The sequence below is a fragment of the Callospermophilus lateralis genome, unplaced genomic scaffold (genome assembly GCF_048772815.1).
Source record: "Callospermophilus lateralis isolate mCalLat2 unplaced genomic scaffold, mCalLat2.hap1 Scaffold_124, whole genome shotgun sequence".
NCBI classification, from domain to species: Eukaryota; Metazoa; Chordata; class Mammalia; order Rodentia; family Sciuridae; genus Callospermophilus; species Callospermophilus lateralis.
Genome location: NW_027512424.1, coordinates 2201104 through 2207103, shown reverse-complemented (window position 1 = coordinate 2207103; position 6000 = coordinate 2201104).

The window sequence follows — 6000 nt, the reverse complement described above, 5'->3', positions numbered from 1 at the left end:
TGTACCCTTCATTGCTCTTCTTTTTCAGTGCTTTCCTGCTTATTCTTGTTCTTTTGAATTGACCATATTCAACTTGAGGACAGATTTTTAAAGATCCACATATGTTCATTCCCTCCCCAAGTTAAGCGTCCCCAGTTTCTTCAATTTTTAGCACGTGCTTTTTGGGCTATTCATGATTCTGTTTTTTCCCACAAGTCATGCAACCTTAAAATGTGGCATCCAGAAATGAAGCCACCAGCGTGGGGTGTTAATGACATGATTCCTTAGGGTAAGGCTTTTTAAAAAGAGTGTCATCCACAAGTGGATAAAGTCACATAGGACTGGAGTGAGTAGGGAAGGAAAGCCCAGTCCCAGCAGTAGTCCTTTTGAAGGGAGCAGGACAAGCATCTCCTCTTCTGTCTGCACTTTTGGGGCAGGTACCTGGTGTCTCCACACGTTGAAAAAAGGGTTTTGTTCTGGGAGGGGCTGGGAGGCCTGACTTTCTCCTTTTTCCTAGTCTCTGCCTATAATCCCCTTCTGCTAGTTCCCTGGCTTCCTCCAGGGCCTTCTAAATCGCGGGTCCTCTTCCTAGTTCCTGGGGCAGGTGAGCCTCTTTCCTCCTGGAATTCTTTCATTGCTCAGCTCTCCTCACGCTGTCCCCCGCCTGGCTCCACAGTTGGTTCTTCCCGCTCCCTCCCGCCCCTTGGCATCCTAGGTCTGCAGACTGCAGTCCGCCCAGCGGCTTCATCTGATGATGCGTTTTACCTGCGTTGGGCCGAAAGCGCCTGTGGTGGAGGAAGGCAAAGTTCACTCCCACTACCCGCCCCCTGCGCTGGGTCCTCCCAAAGTAGGAAATGTTGAAAGAGAGGGTCCTGTGCTGTTCTGCAGGGAAGAGTTGCTTCCGCTCAGCTGTCCCTACACCATGGACTCAGTACCTGCCACTGTGCCTTCTGTCACTGCTTCCCCGGGGGATCCGGAGCTCCTGGGACCCCTGTCGGTGCTCTACGCAGCCCTCATAGCCAAGCTACTGGAGGTGACGGTCCCATTCCCAGGGAGGGACCCCAATTCTGGCAGGCGGGTGGCTGAGTTCTGGCGGAGTGGGTGCACTGACTGTCGTGGCGACGGAGAAATGGAGTGTGTCAGGCCCAAGGCAGGCAGAATATGACTGTATTGTTAAGCGAGGACAGTGAGAGTGTACTTGAGCTTTCCCCACTTGCACTTTTTTTTTTTTGATGGAATAGAGGTGACAACCTCATGTTATGTTTCGAAATGCAGCCAACAATTGAAACAGCTAAGGTTACTACAGGTCTTTTCCCTACAGAGACTGCTGGGGAATTGGGCCCAAATGACAGTTATCTCGAATTACGTATAGAGGGTGATGAAAACAGGGAAGGTAGGCAGGTGTTTAATGCACTGCCTTTGAGCAACCATTTAAAATCAGGCTTTGAATTTTATAGAAGGATGTTAAATTCAGAGAAGTTTATCTAAGCCAGTTCTCAAGAGTTGTCTGAAATTACATGTCACTTATCTGTTTATATAAGAATGGAATGGAAGTAAGATTTAAAATCTTATACGTATATCATCATTGTTTTTATTTGTTGCCATAAAATTAATTAGTTCTTTCATATATTTAAGTTTTTGCCTTAAATGAATTTTTTAAATTATAAAAACCAGGTTGTCTAAGAGAAAAGAATGATCCAGAGGGATTCTAGCTAGGTGTTAGACAATGTGATGATATAGGGCCTGTTACAAACTGGAAATGTATGCTCAATTTAAAGTATTTAGATTCAGGCTGGGGTTGTGGTTCAGTGGTAGAGCGCTTGCCTAGAATGCATGAGGCACAGGGTTAGGGTTAGGGTTAGGTTTAGGGTTATGGTCAGGGTTAGGGTTAAGGTTAGGGGTTCGATCCTTAGCACCATATAAAAACAAAATAATGTGTCCACCTGAAACTAAAGATACATAAATAAATTTTTAAAAAAGTTTTTAGATTCATTATACTTGAAAACACTGCAAGTGAACAAAAAATATGAGACTGTCAGTATCCTCTCTCTTGAAGAAGCTATTGGAAAATATTGAGGAGGTGGATTTCTGATGAGGAGGTTGGTTTAGAATTGCCATGATTCTTTGTGACTGTTTTGTTATAAATTTAAGGTTTCCCATTTCTTCTAATTTTTCTGTTTCAGCTGTTTACTCCATTGCCTGATGAGTATCAACCTGGACCTGATTTTTATGGACTACCATGGGAGCCTGTAGTTTTCACTGTTTTCTTTGGATTGGTATCCTTTGTCATTTTCTTTTGGAGAACTGTTCTTGTTGTGAGTAAATTAACTTACTTATACCTTAGCACATAAGCACAAGGATTATTTTATATAGTCACTGCCCCCCCCCCTTTTTTTCCTTTTCAGTTGCTAAAACACAAATTACTGGTTTAAGTCAAACTAACCTTATAAAATAATTTAGTGTGGTTGCAGTTGGTAAAACTGGTAATTCTTACAGCCATCCTGACCAGTAGTTTCATACGTATCAGAAGTCTTAAAAGTGGAATAAAAGATGGGATAGGTTAGATAAATATCCTTTTATGTAGCATATATGTCTAGTAATCTATATTAAAGAAATAACTATGCTTTGAAGATTTTGGTAATGTTTTTCAGTGGAACAGTGCGTTAGATTGAAGACTTAGCACAACATAATTCATTTAGGGGTTATTGTATGTTCGCTTAATGGAATAGTAGGCAGATTTATCTATTTCAAAGCTTTGAGGTACAGAAAATGCTCACAATTAAATGTGAAGTGGAAAAAGAAAGCAAAAACTAAGATTTAAATGTTGATGAACTGCGTGTTAATATAAACACATATAAACAGGGGGAAATGCTACAAAGAAATACAGTAAAATGAGAAAAAGGAGATGAGATAATTTTTCTAGTCTTTCATATATATTTTTCCCAGATTTTATGATTTGATCATATGTTCAGAAAATACCTTTTTATTTGGAAGTATAGATTATGTGTTGTCCAAAAATTCATTAAATGTTTTGTTCATTAAGTCTTTTTTTTCTGAGCAGAATTAGTCTATCTCTGTGTATGTGTGTACATATATGTATAAGCATATATATATATATATATACGCTTATACATACTTATGTTTGTACTGTAGGTCATTCTGTTTCATAGTTATTTAACATAATTGGAAGAAAATTATTTTAGGTAAATGGACTTTGCATATGAAAAGCCTAATAGTTAAAGAGGCCAGAAGCATTGGATACAAATCTTTTCAAATCTGAGTGTTCTTTTTCTGATTTCTTAATTATGTTAAGATAAGTTTCCTCTCCTTGTACAATTGAGTGTAAAATCTCTTAAAAAGTATTCCCTTCTTAAATAGAAGAATCGTTTGCCTGTGAGGAATTTTCTAATCTCATTGAACTTTTTCTCAGCTAAAAGGAAAAAGGAAATAGAAGGATAAAGAGAAGGGAAAAACATGAAAACACTTTATTTTTCTCTCTTGTTTCTTTCATTTCAAGAACCCCGGTACCTGTTTCTCTTTCACTAGGTTATGTGGGATCTGGTTCCTAGCTTTTGCTCCTCAGTTTCAGCATTTGACTTTGGAGCTTTAGTCTCTTCCTTAGATGACTGCTTTTATGCTACTTCCCATTTTCCTCTGTTGTCATTTTGAGTAAAATGTTAGCAAGGCTATGACATTAAAAAAATGCCATTTCTTTCTGTATTGGAGTTTTCTGAATGCAATTTCCTATTACGAAGATCCCATGGATGATCCATGGACACATCTGAGTATCCCATCACCATTTATAACATTTGAAAGGACAAGTATATGCTAAGTTACAAAGAAATTTAGTGATGTTTTTTAACAATTTCTGCTTAGGTTTTATTATCAGGCAGTTTATTGCTGTCTTTAGGAAATGATTGGTTTTGTCCTTTCCAGAATATGTTAATTGTCATTTCTCTTGTTGCTTGTGCATTTTCTTCTAGCAGTCTTCCCTTTCAGATTTCTTGCTATATATTTAGTGGTGTGTAGAAATAAGATGATGTAGCCTCTTAGTTTCTAAATTCAGCCAATAGCCAAATTTAAATTGGAGTTCTAAGATGTTTTCTGGTGAGTGAAAGTGGCATATCTTAGTACAAAGATTATGCCTTTAATATTGTTTCCTCAGATTCCTTTTGAATAGTCATTGTTTCTAGACTTTATCCTGGTTATTTAGAATTCTCAAGTAAACGATTTTGAGTACACACACACACACACATACACACACATCTTTACTGTGAAATAAGGTACATATCTTAGTGTTTTTATGTCAGAGCCTATTTATTAAATATCACTACGAATTAAATTTAAAATGCTTGTTAACCTTTACTTATTTTTAATCCTATAAATTTATTATCCTGAACCAGAATGTTATTAAATTCTCACTTGGTTATGATTCTGACTGTTGTTTTAGGAATGCTGTTTCTATTGAGCAGATTTTTGACATCAAATTTAATCTTTTTTCCTCTCTTCTAGGTAAAAGATAGAGTATATCAAGGTAAATTTTTAGGTTTTTTAACTTGTATTGGTGTTTGATGTGTGTTTTATGTATGCTAGAAGTAGATACAGTGACTTTTAATGTCTATTACTTTTTTACCTCCTGAAAATTTTACTATTCCTAGGTTGCTAGCATGGATAATAGAGTAGATGATGATGGTTCCAACTCTGAGATAGGAGATAAAGAGGAGGAACAAATTGTGGATAGGGAGATGATAAGTTTTAATTTGGGGCAGATTAACTTTGAATATTGATGTAATGCAGATGTATTACATTTAAAGAGTATTTCTATGCTAATGATTTAATCATGCATTAAGTAATTGAGTAGATAATTTAAAGAATGGTAATGTGAATCAGTATGCTTTCATTTCTGTTTTTCTTTGCAAAGAATTAAATGATTCCATTTTCTGAAAAGAAAGTGTTTTGAGAAGGGAGGAATATCAAGCTACAACACTTTACTGTATTTCCCATCTGTGAAATAAGCTTAAATTGAAATATCATTTTGGATGGGAGGGGTACCTGGGATTGAACTCTGGGGCACTCTACTGAGCCACATCCCCAACCCCCTATATTTAGAGACCAAGTCTCACTTAGTTACTTAGTGTCTTGCTGTTGCTGAGGCTGGCTTTGAACTTGGGATCCTTCTAGCTCAGCCTCCTGAGCCACTGGGATTACAGGTGTGCACCACCGCGCCCAGCAAAATATCATTGTTCTTATATTTTTCTTAAATTTTAATAATTTTATACTCTTATTGCTAATAAGCTTAGATTGCTTTTTAAAAGCATAATAGTTATGCTAAGAAGTATTTCCTCATAGTACCATATAACATGTCTTTGCTTTTAGTAGATTAAGTAATTGAATTTCATTTAGTGATTGTAATAATCTTGTGTATTTCACCCTTTTAGTCACTGAACAGCAAATTTCCCAAAAGATAATCAATTTCATGAAAGAAAATGAAGAACTGATAGAGAAAGTTTCAAAGTATGAAGAGAAGGTATAATTATGTTTTTGTTTCTTTCTCCCTTGGTTCTAGCTTGAATCATTTCTACCTGTTTTAATTTAAAAATTGTATTTTAAAATTTTTGTTTCATTATTTTCTACAAATCATCCAAATTCTAAGCAGTCATATGTATTAAGTACTGCTTTCTTCTGGAAAGGGTCACTTGTCTGGAAGTAACTTGTATAGTAGCACTATAATTTGTGTATCTTAATTCTGAATGCTTTATTTACATAGATGAAGGAATCAAAGAAACAGGTCCAAGAAACCATGAAACAAAATATGATTCTTTCTGATGAAGCAACTAAATATAAGGTAAAAATCCCTTCTTTGGGGGGAATTACATTCTAAACTCAAGTAAATGTAATGAGTAATCTTGACACCTTTTTTTCCCAGGATAAAATAAAGCTTCTTGAAAAAGCTAAAGAATTTCTGGATGAGAGAGCTAAAAGTCTTCATGTTATGTTAGAATCTGAAAGAGAACAGAAAGC